The 17891-nt window shown below is 43.4% G+C and overlaps 1 pseudogene across 1 annotated transcript; it reads right to left on the bottom strand.

Annotated features, from left to right (window-relative positions):
* Positions 1–12881: 12881 nt before the first annotated feature.
* Positions 12882–15768, bottom strand: LOC147986016 (uncharacterized; annotated as a pseudogene). Its single transcript, XR_015615171.1, has 2 exons — positions 15684–15768; positions 12882–15467 (listed from the first exon to the last, which is right to left on the bottom strand). The product of XR_015615171.1 is annotated as an uncharacterized LOC147986016 (transcript).
* Positions 15769–17891: the final 2123 nt, after the last annotated feature.

A 17891-nucleotide genomic window follows, 5' to 3' on the forward strand; every position in this document is an offset into this window, starting at 1 on the left:
TCTCATGCAAGAGACGAAAAGGGATAAAGTCGATCTTAGGTTTCTTTGCTCTATTGGGGAGGCTTGACTTTTTGAACTCCACATGCATGTCCCCAGGTTGAGGTAATGGGACTTCATCTTCATCTGAGCTCGTCTCCTCCTTTCCCCTAGGCTCGTAATCTTCTTCTTCCTCCGTGGTCCAACCACAATGCTCCAAGTCCCCATAGACCTTGTGATCTGCAAGGTAATAAGCCACATAGCTTTCTCCCTCCAAATCTTGGGATGACATATTGCTCTAATCTGCAGCAGAAACAGCTCGAAACAAAAATAGGAGATATTTGCGTGGCACGGTGGTCAAAACCTTCGGGAGATTATATAATGAATTTTTACCGACCAAAATAAATATCGTGCAAGAAAACGGAGTCCGGAGAGCACATGAGGTGCCCACGAGGCAGGGGACGCGCCCAGGGTGTAGGGCGCGCCCTCCACCCTCGTGGACGCCTCGTGTCCTTCCCGGACTACTTCTTATTTTCCTATTTTCTTAAATATTCCAAAACGGAGAAAAATTGCCATTAGAACTGTTTTGGAGTCGGTTTACTTACCGTACCACATACCTATTCCTTTTAGGAGTCTGAAACATTCTGGAAAGCGTCCCTTATGTATTCCTCCGGGGTTACAGTTTCAATAACATTAGTTTCAACATTTATGGGATTACCTGAGATATAATGTTTGATTCTTTGGCCGTTCACCACCCTCGGATTAGTGCCTTCGGAGTTGTTGATTTTCATGGCACCGGAACGGTAGACCTCCTTGATAACATAAGGACCTTCCCATTTAGAGAGAAGTTTGCCTGAAAAAATCTGAAACGAGAGTTGTATAACAATACATAGTCACCTACATTAAACTCACGTTTTTGTATCCTTTTATCATGCCATCTTTTAACTTTTTCTTTAAACAGTTTGGCATTCTCGTAGGCCTGGGTTCTCCATTCATCAAGTGAGCTAATGTCAAAAAGCCTCTTCTCACCGGCAAGTTTAAAGTCATAGTTGAGCTCTTTAATAGCCCAATATGCCTTATGTTCTAGTTCAAGAGGTAAGTGACATGCTTTACCATAAACCATTTTATATGGAGACATGCCCATAGGATTTTTGTATGCAGTTCTATAGGCCCATAATGCATCATCAAGTTTCTTTGACCAATTCTTTCTAGATCTATTAACAGTCTTTTGCAAAATTAATTTAAGCTCTCTATTGCTCAGTTCTACTTGACCACTAGACTGTGGATGATATGGAGATGCAATTCTATGATTAACATCATACTTAGCAAGCATCTTACGAAAAGCACCATGAATAAAATGTGAACCACCATCAGTCATTAAGTATCTAGGGACTCCAAACCTCGGAAAAATAACTTCTTTAAGCATCTTAATAGAGGTGTTATGATCAGCACTACTAGTTGGAATAGCTTCTACCCACTTAGTAACGTAATCAACTGCAACTAAAATATGAGTATACCCATTAGAGGAAGGAAACGTTCCCATATAATCAAAGCCCCAAACATCAAATGGTTCAATAACAAGTGAATAATTCATAGGCATTTCTTGACGTCTACTAATATTACCAATTCTTGACATTCATCACAAGACAAAACAAACTTACGGGCATCCTTGAAGAGAGTAGGCCAATAAAAACCGGATTGCAATACCTTGTGTGTAGTTCTATCTCCAGCATGGTGTCCTCCATAAGCCTCGGAGTGGCACTTGCATAGGATTTGTTCCTGTTCATGCTCAGGTACACAACGTCTAATAACACCATCTACTCCTTCTTTATAAAGATGTGGGTCATCCCAGAAGTAGTGTCTTAAATCATAGAAGAACTTTTTCTTTTGCTGGTATATGAAATTAGGTGGTATAAATTTAGCAACAATGTAATTAGGATAATCAACATACCATGGAGCAGTACGAGAGGCATTTATGATAGCTAATTGTTCATCAGGAAAGCTATCATCAATAGGTAGTGGGTGATCAAGAACATTCTCTAACCTAGACAAGTTGTCTCCAACGGGGTTCTGAGCTCCCTTTCTATCAATAATATGCAAATCAAAATCTTGTAGCAAGAGAACCCATCTAATAAGTCTAGGTTTAGCATCTTTATTTTCCATAAGATATTTAATAGCAGCATGATCAGTGTGAACAGTTACTTTAGAATCAACAATGTAAGGTCTAAACTCATCACATGCAAATACAACTACTAAAAATTATTTTTCAGTAGTAGCATAATTTCTTTGAGCACTGTCTAGAGTTTTACTAGCATATTGGATAACATTTAATTTCTTATCAACTCTTTGTCCTAGAATAGCCCCCATAGCATAATCACTAGCATCACACATAATTTCAAATGGTAAATTCCAATCAGGAGGTTGAACAATAGGTGCAAAAACCAAAGCTTTCTTAAGTATTTCAAATGCTTCTACACAATCATCGTCAAAGACAAAAGGGACATCTTTTTACAAGAGATTAGTGAGAGGCCGAGAAATTTTAGAAAAGTCCTTAATGAACCTCCTATAAAAACCGGCATGACCAAGGAAACTTATTATACCTTTAATGTCCTTGGGACACGGCATCTTTTCAATAGCATCAACTTTAGCTTTATCAACTTCAATACCTCTTTCAAAAAATTTATGCCCCAAGACAATACCTTCATTAACCATAAAGTGGCACTTCTCCCAATTCAAAACAAGATTAGTTTCTTCACATCTCTGCAAAACTCGATCAAGGATGCTTAATCAATCATCAAAAGAAGTTCCGTAAACGGAGAAATCATCCATGAATACCTCAACAATCTTTTCACAAAAGTCAGAGAATATAGCAGTCATACATCTTTGAAAAGTAGCAGGTGCATAACATAAACCAAAAGGCATACATCTATAAGCAAAGGTACCGAAAGGGTAAGTGAAAGTTGTCTTTTCTTGTTCCTCTTTTGATATAGGAATTTGAGAGAAATCAGAATAACCATCTAGAAAGCAAAAATGTGTATGTTTGGATAATCTTTCTAGCATTTGATCAATAAAAGGTAAAGGGTAATGATCCTTTTTAGTAGCTTTATTTAGTTTACGGAAATCAATTACCATTCTATAACCTGTAACAATTCTTTGTGGGATCAATTCATCTTTATCATTAGGAACAACAGTAATACCTCCCTTCTTAGGGACATAATGGACATGACTTACCCACTGACTATCAGCAACGGGATAAATTATACCTGCCTCCAGAAGTTTTAGTATTTCTTTTCTTACCACTTCTTTCATCTCGGGATTTAACCGTCGTTGGTGATCAACAACCGGTTTAGCATCATTCTCCAATTTTATTTTGTGCTGGCATAAAGTGGGACTAATGCCCTTAAGATCATCAAGAATATGTCCAATAGCATCATGGTGCTTCTTCAGAGTTTTCAATAATTTCTTCTCCTCATGCTCTGAAAAGTTAGGACTAATAATAACATGATATATCTCTTTCTCATCAAGATAAGCATATTTGAGAGTATCAGGTAAAGATTTAAGCTCAAACACGGGATCACCCTTGGGTGGAGGAGGATCCCCTAGAATTTCAACATGCAAGTTGTGTTTCAAAATAGGACCTTGTTTAAAGAATACTTCATCTATTTCCCTTCTTTCATTCATAAACATATCATTTTCATGGTCTAGCAAATATTGTTCTAAAGGATCAGTAGGAGGCACGACAATAGAAGTAAGAGCAATAATTTCATCTTTACTAGGCAATTCTTTATCATGGGGTTGTCTACGAAATTTAGCAAAATTAAACTCATGAGACATATCCCCTAAACCAACAGAAACCTTATTGCAGTCATCTTAGCATTAACAGTATTCAAGAAAGGTCTACCAAATATAATGGGACAAAAGTCATGTTGTGGGGAACCAAGAACAACAAAATCAACAGGATATTTAACTTTCGCACACAAGACTTCAACATCTCTAATGATCCCAACTGGTAAAATAGTATCTCTATTGGCAAGCTTAATTGTAACATCTATCTCCTCTATCTCAGCAGATGCAATATCATGCATAATTTCTTTGTATAAGGAATGAGGTATTGCACTTGCACTAGCACCCATATCACATAAGCCATGATAACAATGATCTCCTATTTTAACAGAAATAACAGGCATGCCTACAACAGGTCTATGTTTATTTTTAGTATCAGGTCTAGTAATTCTAGCAGATTCATTGCAGAAGTAAATAACATGCCCATCAATATTATCGACCAAGAGATCTTTAACCATAGCAACACTAGGTTCAACTTTAATTTGCTCAGAGGAAGTAGGTGTTCTAGTATTACTCTTACGAACCACAGTTGAAGCTTTAGCATGATCCTTTATTCTAACAAGGAAAGGTGGTTTCTCAATATAAGCAGTAAGAACAACAGGATCATTATAAGTGATAGTCTTTTCTTCAACTTGAATAGGTGCAACTACTTTTACTTCAATGGGATGATTATATTTAAACCACTTCTCCTTAGGGAGATCAACATGAGTAGCAAAGGATTCACAAAAAGAAGCTACTATATCAGAGTCAAGTCCATATTTAGTGCTAAATTCACGGAAAGCATCGGTATCCATAAAAGATTTAACACAATCAAACTTAGGTGTTATACCTAACTCCTTACCTTTGTCGAGGTCCCAATCTTCAGAGTTGCGTTTAATTCTTTCCAATAAATCCCATTTGAATTCAATAGTCTTCATCATAAAAGATCCAGTACAAGAAGTATCGAGCATGGAGCGATTACTGAGAGAAAGTCGAGCATAAATTTTTTGAATAATCATTTCTTTTGAGAGCTCATGATTGGGGCATGAATATAACATTGACTTAAGCCTCCCCCAAGCTTGAGCGATGCTTTCTCCTTCGTGAGGCCAAAAATTATATATATAATTGCTATCACGATGAACAAGATGCATAGGATAAAACTTCTGATGAAATTCCAATTTCAATCGTTGGTAGTTCCATGATCCAATATCATCACATAGCCTAAACCATGTCAATGCATCTCGCTTTAAAGATAAAGGGAATACCTTCTTCTTGATAACATCCTCGGGCATACCTGCAAGCTTAAATAATTCACAAACTTCATCCACACAGATTAGGTGCAAATCGGGATGTAATGTTCCGTCACCTGTGAAAGGATTAGCTAGCAGTTTCTCTCTCATACCCAAAGGAATTTCAAAGTAAACATTTTCAGTAGGTTCAGTAGGTTGAGGAGCAACTCTTTGCTCTACTGGTCGGGGTGAAGATACCCCGAACAAGCCCCTCAAAGGATTATGTTCCATAGTAACAAGTGATAGTAAATATCAGCACACTATATAATTTTTTTTCCTTACCAAATTCCACCTACCAAAGGCGCTTCACTCCCCGGCAACGACGCCAGAAAAGAGTCTTGATGACCCACAAGTGTAGGGGATCTATCGTAGCCTTTTCGATAAGTAAGAGTGTTGAACCCAACGAGGAGCAGAAGAAATGATAAGTGGTTTTCAGCAAGGTATTCTCCGCAAGCACTGAAATTATAGGTAACAGATAGTTTTGTAATAAGGTAATTTGTAACGGGTAGCAAGTAATAAAAGTAAATAAGGTGCAGCAAGATGGCCCAATCCTTTTTGTAGCAAAGGACAAGCCTGGACAAACTCTTATATAAAGTAAAACGCTCCCGAGGACACATGGTAATTATCGTCAAGCTAGTTTTCATCACGTTCATATGATTCACGTTCAGAACTTTGATAATTTGATATGTGTGTGGACCGGTGCTTGGGTACTGTCCTTCCTTGGACAAGCATCCCACTTATGATTAACCCCTATTGCAAGCATCTGCAACTACAACAGAAGTATTAAGGTAAACCTAACCATAGCATGAAACATATGGATCCAAATCAGCCCCTTATGAAGCAATGCATAAACTAGGGTTTAAGCTTCTGTCACTCTAGCAACCCATCATCTACTTATTACTTCCCAATGCCCTCCTCTAGGCCCAAACAATGGTGAAGTGTCATGTAGTCGGCGTTCACATGACACCACTAGAGGAAAGACAACATACATCTCATAAAAATATCGAACGAATACTAAATTCACATGACTACTTATAGCAAGACTTCTCCCATGTCCTCAGGAACAAACGTAACTACTCACAAAGCATATTCATGTTCAAAATCAGAGGGGTATTAATATGCATAATGAATCTGAACATATGATCTTCCACCAAGTAAACCAACTAGCATCAACTACAAGGAGTAATCAACACTACTAGCAACCCAGAGGTACCAATATGAGGTTTGGATACAAAGATTGGATACAAGAGATGAACTAGGGTTTGAGATGAGATGGTGCTGGTGAAGATGTTGATGGATATTGACCCCCTCCTGATGAGAGGATCGTTGGTGATGATTTCCCCCTCCCAGAAGGAAGTTTCCCCGGCAGAACAGCTCCGCTGGAGCCCTAGATTGGTTCCGCCAAGGTTCCACCTCGTGGCGGCGAAGTTTCATCCCGTGAGCTTTCTTATGATTTTTTCCTCGAGGAAAGACTCCATATAGCCAAAGATGGGCATCAGAGGGCCACCAGGGGGCCCACGAGGCAGGGGCGCGCCCAGGGGGTAGGGCGTGCCCCCACCCTCGTGGATGGTGGGTGGCCCCCCTCTGGTACTTCTTTCACCCAATATTTTTTATATATTCTGAAAATAATTCCCGTGGAGTTTCAGGACTTTTGGAGATGTGCAGAATAGGTCTCTAATATTTGTTCCTTTTCCAGCCTAGAATTCCAGCTGCTGGCATTCCCCCTCTTCATGTAAACCTTATAAAATAAGAGAGAATAGGCATAAGTATTGTGACATAATGTGTAATAACAGCCCATAATGCAATAAATATCGATATAAAAGCATGATGCAAAATGGACGTATCAACAACTCAACTGTTAATACTTGAGAATATTCTTTGGCTCCCCTTGTGTCGAATCAATAAATTTAGGATGAATACTCTACCCTCGAGAACTGTTGCGATCCCCTATACTTGTGGGTTATCATGAAACTAGTTCAACTAAATGCTCATGTTACCTACTCACTTCATTGCCAACCCGAAATCCTAGCAATGCAAATCAAATTGGGAGGGGATGAACTCACCGATGATTTTGTGGAGAGGAGAAATAAGGTGAAGGGGATGAACTCTAGTAGCCCATCATTTCCGTCGCTAAAACCCTAGCAGCTCGTCGTTTCTGTCGCCATCGCCGAAACCCTGGTGATGCAAATCGGCATGTGACCTCAGTGAACAGAAGATAGGGCGATGAGAGGGGGAGCCATAGAAGTTTATCTCGGTACTAGAGACGGCCAAATTCAGCCAGCGACGAGCCGCGGCGAAAGGGGATCAATGACAGAGGAATAGAGAGAGCGCAGGCAGAGAGATAATTTGGGACGAGGGGGTCCAATGGCCCTCGGTTTTGATGGAGTGCTTCCGATGCACACTTGGGCTAGGCCCAATAGGCCAGTTGGCCAGTAATTACAAAAGAATTAATTTATTAAAAGACTAAAAATAATACTAGTACTATAATAAAAGGTTTAATTTATTAAAAAAATAAACAATATTTTTATTTTAATAATAACAATTAAAATATTAAATATATTTTTAAAATTTTCACCATTTACAATTAAAATATTCTCACTTTCAAAAAAGTAACTACAATGTTTTTTTGACTACTATAGTATTAAAATGTTCACCACCATTTAAAAATAAATAAAAGGTAAGAAAATAAGAAGACTCAAAACATATTTTAAAAATGTCACCATTTCCAATTACAATATTCTAAATTTAATAAAAATAACTACAATACAATATAAAAGTGGTCACCACTTACGAAAAATAGAATGGTAAAAAAATTAAAGTCTTAAAATAGACCCAATGACATATAGTGTTGGCAACCCATGACATGCCACAACTAAACATAATAGTGCTGACGTTCCATGTTATGCCACATCAACACTATATTATGCCTTGTACCAACTATGGGTCCTACATACAAGTGGCGTTCAACTATTTTCCAGCACCATGAGTGTGTCTTAGTAATGTTCGTACCAAATATGACAACGCCACCACTATTTGGAAAAAAAAATAGTGCTGGCGTTGATTGTAAATGGCGCACCACCCACAAAAGTTGTGGCTAGTCATTTCTTCACCAGTGGTAGCACTGACGAGGGCCACCAACTCATGAACTGTTGGTTTGTTCCCAATACCCCGAAAGTTCCAACTAACGAGATCCATTGCTCCTGACGGGGCACCACACTTGGCTTCGTTAGTTCACCAGCGACCCCATTGCCTCCTTCCTACCATCCAGGCCCATCTCCTCTCTACTCTGTTGCACCCAGTCTCTCAATCACTTAACTATGTCCTTCTTTTGCTTGCCACCCACTACATGTCGCCCCTCTGTACCTGCAACAATGTTATTCTCCTCCATTGCCCTGGTTTTGTGTTTCTGTAGCATTCCTGTAAGGACCTTCCCCCACTTAGAAGTGTTAGCATAGGTAACCATAGTTGTGTCATTCTTATCCTGACAATAACCTGCAACGTGTTGGTCCTCTGCCCCGTGCTTGCGTCTTGAGGAACTCCCATCAGACATATCAACATCTTCATCCTTGCAAGGCTCCTCCTCCCAAATAGTAGATTGTTTCGGCTTTTCCTGGCCCACGACAACGAGTGCTTGTGCGTCAGGCTCCGCAGCCTCGGTAGTCACAGTCCCCCTTTTGCTGGCTTCGGGCGGGCAGCAATCGCAGGGGGGGCGCATGATCGCCCCACCAGCTTGTGGGTTCGCCTTGGGCACCTTCGGCACAGTCACCATCAAAATCACATGCGTCGCGAGTCTCGTTGTTGTCTAGTACTATCCTTGTTGATATGAAATGTTAGGTCTTGGACAATATTACGAGGGGACATGATATTTATTCGCATAGTATGTCCATGTAATTGTAATGGATGATGTCGATTTTATCTATATTGTTTTCTCTCTCAAATAATGACGGGTTATAGAGTAAATTAGTATTAGTAAGTTGTGCATATATCGAGGTGTCTCTTTCAATGTCTTCTGAAGTGAATAACATGTGATAAGTTTACTTATGGCATCTTCAAAGAGGGCTCTTAAATCGCCTGCAAGCGTCCAATCAATCCGAACCTAGTTTGCTATCTAGAGCGTTACCCGTCGGTCCATCGACGCGTCCGGTTGTCCGAAATTCCGCAAACCAGAGGGCTTTGCGGGATTCCTAACATCCACATGACGAATAAAAATCCATCACATGCCCTTCTCCTCTCCCCTTCTACGCGGGATTTGGCGGAATGTTGTTGCTATTTATCAAAATAAGAATGATTAAGTGATTATTAGCGTGCTTTGTTTGGCGGAAGGCTAGCTGCATGCATGTTTTATGACGTTCATTACTTGCCTAAATAATATTCTTTTTTGCGGGTAATCTAGTAATAATACTCATGGATGCATATTTTGGCGGAAGACGTGTGCATGCATGTTTTGGCGGAAGGCTACCTGCATATATTAGATTAGGGTATCTTCAACATCGACCCACAAATCTTCCTTAACTTTTCGGACGGCGGAAGCTATCCAACGTCGACCTGTATCGGTCATCGGAGCGGTCCGGACACGATTTCTTTCGCATAGTAGAGACAAATGTGGGGACGGTTTGTGAGAGTCTGGACACGTGAAACTGAAAAGTCGCTCTCCGCCCCTGTGACCCACCCAAAAGGAGGGCCGAGCCCGCGCTTTTGTAGCATCCCACACTGTTTCCGCGTTAAAATTCCCCACTCTCTTCTTCCACTCGCCGCCACTCTTCGCCCAATTCCCGCTCTTTTCTCCCACCCTCTCCTTCCCTCCGCCGTCGACGCATGGAACCGTCAAAGAACCTGTCGGAGATCGAGGCGTCGGAGGTGCCGGAGGATCCGAGCATCACACTCGCCCGGAAGATCAGCTCGGAGACATGGCAGAATCGCCGCGTCAAAGCAAAGGCCGCAAAGGAGGAGAACATGAGGATGCGTCCGGCCGCCGGCGGGCCTGGTGGTGGCGATGGTCATGGTGGACGGCGCGGACAGCGAGGCCGTGGTGGACGCCGCCAGACAGGCGCACCCATAGTACCGACGACGCTGTGGCCGGTGCCTTACAAGCATCCGTACTACTACGCTGCCAAACAGCTCGCGAAACCCCGCGGGTACGGTTCCTTACATCGTCGTTGTTAACGCGGCGCCGCTCTTATCCGAGTATTATTCGCCGTCGCTCGTCCGGGCGAGGGCGGGCGGAGAGTAGATGGGTGCCCGCACGCTGTTTGCTGCAATGCCGAGAAAGGGGGGGCGTACGACAGGGACATGGAGATGCTCGATATGATCCACGACGGGAGGACCATGATCAAGGAGAGGAAGGCGGTGCTTGAGGAGAAGAAGGCCGCGCTCGAGGAAGAGTGAAGATTGCAGCACCAATGCGGAGGACGCCAAGATGTTGACCTTAAATATCGACTCTTTGAATGCCGACACTAGAATTATCGTGCAATCCGTCCGCTATCAGATGCTGGAACGGCATAAAGATGAGTTGGCTGCGGCGCAAGATGAGGACGCGGTGGAGGCGGAGGTGGACGCGGAGGCGGAATCTGCCTACGCGGCAGCGACGACACCTCCTTGATAAGAAAGCATCTTGCTGCGATGGCCGGTCCGGTAGGGCAGAAATACAAGGACTGTCGGACTGATGTTCTTTTCGATTCGGGCATGTAAAACCTAAGCATATTTGCCTCATCTTGGTTGTGATCGGGAATGCAATCTGGCGCGGGTGCGATCCGGCGCGTTGTGTGGATCAGCTTATAATTGAATTTGAATTTGCTGGCGGGCAGTATATGGCTAGTGTTGGATGACTGTCTTCCATATTTATGTCTATGGATTGATCCCCTCCATCCGTGAATGAATGCGGGGATTTTTACGGGTTGTCGCTGAAGATGCCCTTACTTTTATAATCACGCACTTCATGTTTGCCTGTTATCCAACTCCATGTTTATATTTGACCGACTGCAGCTATTTGGCGAAAGGTTGTTACGGAAAGCTATTGCTATTTCGCAGAAGACTATTGCTATTTCCTAATTTCTCCTTATATTTTTTTCAAATCAGTCGGCTTGCTGGCCGCTCGTTCTGGTTTGGTCTTCTCGCGTTCAACCGTTGGATACGCCACACACAGCAGACGGATGCTTCGTCCTCCTTGCCCCGCGACCAAAACAGCAGAGAAATCCCCTTGCAGCTCACTTCCACCACGGGCACGCGGAAAAGACCCTGACGGCGGCGAGCTCCGGCGAGAGATTCGGCAGAGTCCCCCATAGCCTCCCCTGCTACAGCGCAGCTCCAAGACTGCCGCTGCAACGCAGCACCGGGAGCCACCGGGATGCTGCTCCGTTGCAATACCGAGCGCCGCAAAAAAAAACATCAAACGTGGCACGTACGACGCCTCCGGCGACGTTTCAATGCAGCTCCGGCGGTTTCAGTGCAACTCCGGCGGCGCTCCATCGCAGGCCCGGGGCGGAGCTCCAATGCAGCACCAATGCGTAGCTCAGCCTCCTCCCTCGCGTGCTGCGCTGCATCGCCGGCGACGAGCGGCGCTCGAGTGCACTACGGCCTCCGTGTTGCGTTGCAACACTGGCAGCGAGCAGCCCAACCTCCCATGCGTGCTGCGTTGCACCACCGGCGAGGCCTGCGCAGCACCGACGACGACGAGCGTCGCATCGCAACGCCTGCAGCACCGTCGAGTCCTCGGTCGCAACACCAGACGCCGGCGGGACCGTCGAGTTGTCGGGTCGCAGCACCGGCAGCATCTGAGTCAACGACGAGGCTGCATTGCAGCACTAGCTCTCGTCGACAAAAATCACCTCGTCATGGTGCCGTCGTGTGGACCTTGAGCAGCAGGTGGTGGAGCTTGGGCGCAGGCCATGGCGAACGGGACTTGGACGGGAGGGCCTTGAGCAGCAGGTGGTAGAGCTTGGGGGCAGGCCATGGCGAACAAGACTTGGACGGGAGACCTTGAGCAGCAGCAGGTGGAGTTTGGGGACAAGCCATGGCAGACGGGACTTGGACGGGGGGACCTTGAGCAGCAGCAGGCGCAGCTTCGGGGCAGGCCATGGCAGACGGGACTTGGACCGGAGGCCGTGGCAAAGGGGATTGAGCTCGGTGTATTTTGACTGGTTCTCGCTCCAGATGAAGAGATAAGGCCGGGCAGGTGGGCTGGCCCCACCAGGACGGGTGGCAGTCGTAGCGCGCGGTTTAAGCGAGAGAAAGATCATCCGGTGGATAATAAACATTTTCCTTTCTAATCTGATAGTAGAGGCGGGCATTTGAGATATAGTGTTAGACGACCGGCTTCCTTATAGGCATGCCATAAACCAAAATACGCCTTGATATTGCATATTTCTTCTCCAAACTTAATCCACTAAAACGCAACAGCAACAGAAGGAGAGCACACAAATGACAGGGAAATGGCGCGGCAACATAGGCGCAAACTGTGCACCGGAGCTCAACAAGCCAGATTTTCTTTTTTGATTTGCTGGAAATTAGGCTTAATCGTATCACAATATTTATGGCATGACACGGCACGGCACGTCCCCAAGGTAGCCATGGATGGAACCAAGGGCGGGCCCAGGAATTCAAGACTGTGTATTCAAATTTTGATTTTTTTTGAAAGTCTATGGCCTTCCTTTCAGGCGTATAATCAATTACAGAAGCATATTGTACTAGTTCTAAACTATATAAAAGATACCACATAATATATTATATTCACAAAAATTGATCATAACTTGGTATTGTTCACCATATGGAAGTAAAAAACATTGTTCAACATATCATCGCAAAATCTAAAATATATATAAGATCGATAAAAACTTACAAATCATAGGATAACTTTGCGATCCTTGATGCTTTGAAAATGTGTGATAATGTCCTCATCCTTAACTTGCAAGAAGAAATCCCTTTCAATGAATGTGACCAAGCAACCATTCAAGTATTTTTGCCCCATCTTGCTTCTTAGCTTGTTTTTTATATAGTTCATTGATGAAAAGAACCTCTCAACACCGGCTGTTGCAACAGGAAGGACTGGCACCAATTTGAGAAGTTTGTAAACAATATCATACCGAAGAGCCCTCCCTGTTCTAACAAGCATCATAGACAACTCTGCTAGACTTCTCAAGTTTGTGAAGTTTTCATCATTCCTCACATCAGTAATATAGAGATTCAATTGAAAAGAAAGTTGGTGCATTTCTTCAAAGTCAAAATCATGAGGATAGAACCCAGCAAGCTTAACCAGGTCATCAATATTAAAAGAAGAAAATGACTTGGCTGGACTGAATGATGCCATGCATCTAAGTAGCTCCGTGTTTACCTCATCAAACCTGTTATTAAGTTCTTGAAGTTGCCTATCAATGACACCCAAAAACATATCAGCATGGAACCGGTGGTAATTCATGGCATTTTTATAGAACACTCTTGCTCTTTGTATAGGCTTGTACCTCCCATCCATGTCAACACATCTGACATTGTGCTTCACACAAAAAGAAGTGACATTCTCAAGGAATTCTTTCCATCCATCATCTTCTCTTAGAACTTGCAGTTGTACCTTTGTGAACTCGAGAAGATCAACTGCATTCACAATATCTTGATCCCTCTTTTGCAAAGCGTTACTTAAGTCACTTGTGTACCCAAATATTTCATTCATCAAGTGCAACATGAAAACAAACTCAAATGATTTAAATACTTCCAACATAGTTTGAGCTCCTAAAGCCTCTGCCGAATTACTTTCTTTCCCAAGCCTAAAGAGAACTTTCCTGATTGAAGGATACAAAGACATAACATGCATTACCGTTTTGTAGTGAGATCCCCATCGTGTGTCACCAGGCCTTGCTAGGCCCATCTCTTGATTCAAACCTTGGCCAGCTTCAATTTCACCTAGTTTCAATGCTTCAATCATATACTCAGCCTGAGCTACGCGAAGCATGCGGATCTTTTTACATGACATCCCAAGAACATTCAACAAATATGCAAGGTGCCCAAAGAACCATTTGCAATCAATATTCTCCTTAGCAACAGCTACAAGGGTTAGTTGAAGCTGATGGGCGAAGCAATGAACATAATAAGCAGAAGGAGAATCTTCCATGATTAGTTTCTTCAAACCATTAACATGACCCTTCATGTTACTCGCACCGTCATACCCTTGCCCACGTACCTTGGATATCGGCAATTGATACTTCATAAGCAAGGTCTGAATTGCTTCTTTAAGAGTCAATGATGTAGTATCCTCAACTTGAGCAAGACCAAGAAACCTTTCAACCGGCTCCCCTATTTTATTGACAAATCACAAGCAAAGAGCTAACTGTTCTTGTTGGTATGCATCACTAGATTCATCAGCAAGAATTGCGAAACACTCATCACCAAGTTCCTCTATGACAAATTTTGTTGTTTCATGAGCACAAAACTAATAAGCTGTTTTTGAATCTTGTGATCTATCATCTGACAATTCTGTGGAGCATTTCCTGAAACAACCTTATTAACTTCTTCAAAGTTGCCTGCCAGCCATTGCAAAAGTTCTCGGAAATTTCCTTTATTTTTAGAATCCTTCCCCTCATCATGACCACGAAAAGCCAACCCCTGATGCAAAATAAATTTTATGCACTCAAGTGACCATTTTAATCGAGCTAGATACTCAGCCTTGTACTGTGTGGTCTGTGAGGAAATGGCCTCACGGATTGATGCTTTAGGTTTGATGAACAAATTATATTTCTCTTCGGCTTCACAATGAGCACTATTCACCTCACCAGCATGCTTACGGAATCTCGCTTTCATATTCCAATTTCTGAACCCTCCATTAACAAAACTATCTCCACCAGCAAATTTAGTACTATCTTTGAACAAATAGCAAAAAAAGCAATATGCAGCATCTTTATCCACACTATACTCAAGCCACTTATACTCATCAAACCAAGCCGGTTGGAAGCGACGCTTACCTCCGCAGTCATGTTGCGGAAAATCTTTCTTCCGCATCTTTGGTTTACATCGTCCCAATGCAATGTAGGCCCTTCTAACTGAATCTCGTTCATTAACATCATAGCTTGAGATAGGAGTCCTCAACCCAGGATCAGGCTCGATGTTATAAATGTCATCATCACTATCCTCATCACTAGAATCAGATTCATCTAGGGCCATAGATTCATCATCATCTTCTGCTATTGGGGCCTCTGTGTGAGGAGCTCTCTCAGGTTCAGGTGGTATTGTGTGTGTCTCACTACCACTTTGCCCTTCAAAAATTACCAATTGCATCTGACTTTCATTGGAAGATGGGGTAGCACTCGTTGGTTCAGGTTGTTTTCTTTTTGCAGCAACTCTTTTCATGAAAGCTCTCAAATCAGTAGTGCCAGTATTCTTACTCTTCATGTTTTACATCTGAAAAGTAAAGTTGCTCAAGTTTTAGAGTACTAATCATTATACATAACGCTCACTGGAACAAATTCAGAATTTATAAACGTTCTCTCATTACAAACTCGAATGGAAAATTGTAAATTCTCATGTCTAAACAATTCTTAATTGACTGCAAACTAGTCTCTAATTTCACTATATTAAAACAAGAAAGACAAGTGATTAGTGGTCAAACTAACTTACTTAGTCTTGCACTTCTGTACTGCAGCCTGCTGCCTGGACAATATGAGAGCAAAAGCGCTGCCTAGCTGCCTGAATTCAGTTCGACACTGATAAATAAATTCAGTTAGAACACGTGCATGAGAGGAGAGAGCCCAATTTCTGGGTCAAGTGATTAGTACATCTAATTAGTGATTATACCTTCGATAGTTGAATTCGAGTTGTGGCTTTGAAATTAGATTGATTCCTGCAATCCTGCTACCCGCCACCTACAACAGAGATTAGAAAGTTCAGAACCAAAAGGGGCAAGGGATTAGGGATTCAGGGATGTATTCGTCGGGCGCGTCCACGCTGCAGCCGCCGCCGCGCGTACCTGCAACCGATCGCCGATCAAGCGACGGCAGCTCTGGACCCTGGCCGCCGTGCGGTGCCGATCAGGAGGCGGTTCGTTGCTTGGCCGCTTGGGTCGCGTGCGGCGAGTGGAGAACTCGAGAACAGGGGCGGCGCTGCCGGTTCGGTGTGCCTGGCTCTGATCGATGGAATTTTTTCTGTGCGATGATGGATGTGTGCGAGTGACTTGGGCCAATGGGCCATGCCTGGTCGTGGTGATGAGGAGAAATAGACAATGGGCTGCCTCACTTTTTGGGCTGAAACTCGACGCTCTGGATGTGTCGGTATCGTTTTTCCTTATACAACATAGTATATAGACTATATATACCTAGTTTTTTCACAAAAATAATGGGTATTCAACTGAATACCCTTGAATTGAGGTGGGCCCGCCCCTGGATGGAACAGCGGGTTTAGTTTTGCACTCGTGTGCTGGACACAGCCGGCACTCGCTGTCTCGCTCTGACACATTTGATTCTCCGGGCCTACGTCACTTTCTGTTAGAGGAGAGAGAGTCTCCAACAAACTCTTCCTGCCGCTGATGGATAGCGACGGGAACGGCGCGATCAGGATTTTTCCAAGTGTGTCTACGCGGGCAAACTGAAATTTCGCGAGTTTTTTCCTCTTATGTTGCATGGGCCCTTTTTTACACCTCTCCCTTACACCTACTCCCTCTTCCATATTACTTGTCGCTAATTTAGTAGTGTGTGAGTGAGCCGCTAAGTTAACCGTTTTCACCGCGCACCTTTCTCATCGCGTATATCCTGGCTAACCAGCACGAACGAAGAGCAATGAGCAGCCTGCAGGCATTTGTTATACCGCCACCGAGCAGACGTCGTCAAGTTCAATATCTATCATCAAAGAGGAGGCGATCCATAGATGACCATCGTGATGCGTCGTGTATGGGACGTTGCATGACTAATTACCAGTTTGGATCCGTGGTTCCAAAAAAAAAAACATTTAGGGTCCGTCACGAGTTTTTTGGACCCTCGTCGACAAAGTCCAGGATTAATCAAGAGGATGCATCTACTAGTTCCTCCAATGCACCGCTCATTAATTATGTGCATCCCTCGTAAAAAGAAGAAGCGTGTGCATGCACCTTCCTAATCGGGAGAAATAAAACAAAATAGACTCTAGCTCCGCTGCAGGCTGAGTTATTGCCATCGTGAAATTTCACTTGCAAACTCCATTTTACAACTAACGCTATTTCTACAGAAGGTTTTTGTTGTGATATGCCATCAAACACCACCCAGATAAGAGCATCTCCAAAATGTCCTCTTTCTCCTATTAAAAAATTGGTATAGGAGGAATTGAAAAAAAAAACTGGGTTACCAGTTCTCATACATGCGTTTTTCTTTAGGGACCCAGATATAATTAATCCAACCACCATCTATCCATGAAAAAAAGCCTTCCCATAATTTCCCTAAAACAGGCAGGAGGCAACCAGTGAATTTTTACGCTCGCCTCCATGTCCTATGGCTACCAATGCCACCATTGGCGATGGCCCGCTGCCCTTCCACCGCCTCGCTCCATTGTCGTGCCACCCCGCCCGCCTCGGCCATCGCCGCCTCATGCCGACCGCCTCTCCTAGCCTCATCTCTCAGCCGCGCTTCCCAAGCTCACTGGACCGTCTACATGTGCAACTATCTTCCTAATGGCATATCCTTCACGGGCTACTTTCGTGAAAAACAATATGAAACCCTAAATAACGGAAATATTCACTTTGCAAGGCATCAAGAAGCATGTAGAAAGAATGTCGAGCGGGCATTCGGGGCTCTTCAAGCTCTCTTTGCCATGTTCATGGTTGTACAAGATTCTGGCACCAAAAGGATTTTTGACGCGTCA

This window comes from Triticum urartu, chromosome 2A, assembly GCF_056163025.1.
Source record: "Triticum urartu cultivar PI428250 chromosome 2A, HENAU_Tu73, whole genome shotgun sequence".
Lineage (NCBI taxonomy): Eukaryota > Viridiplantae > Streptophyta > Magnoliopsida > Poales > Poaceae > Triticum > Triticum urartu.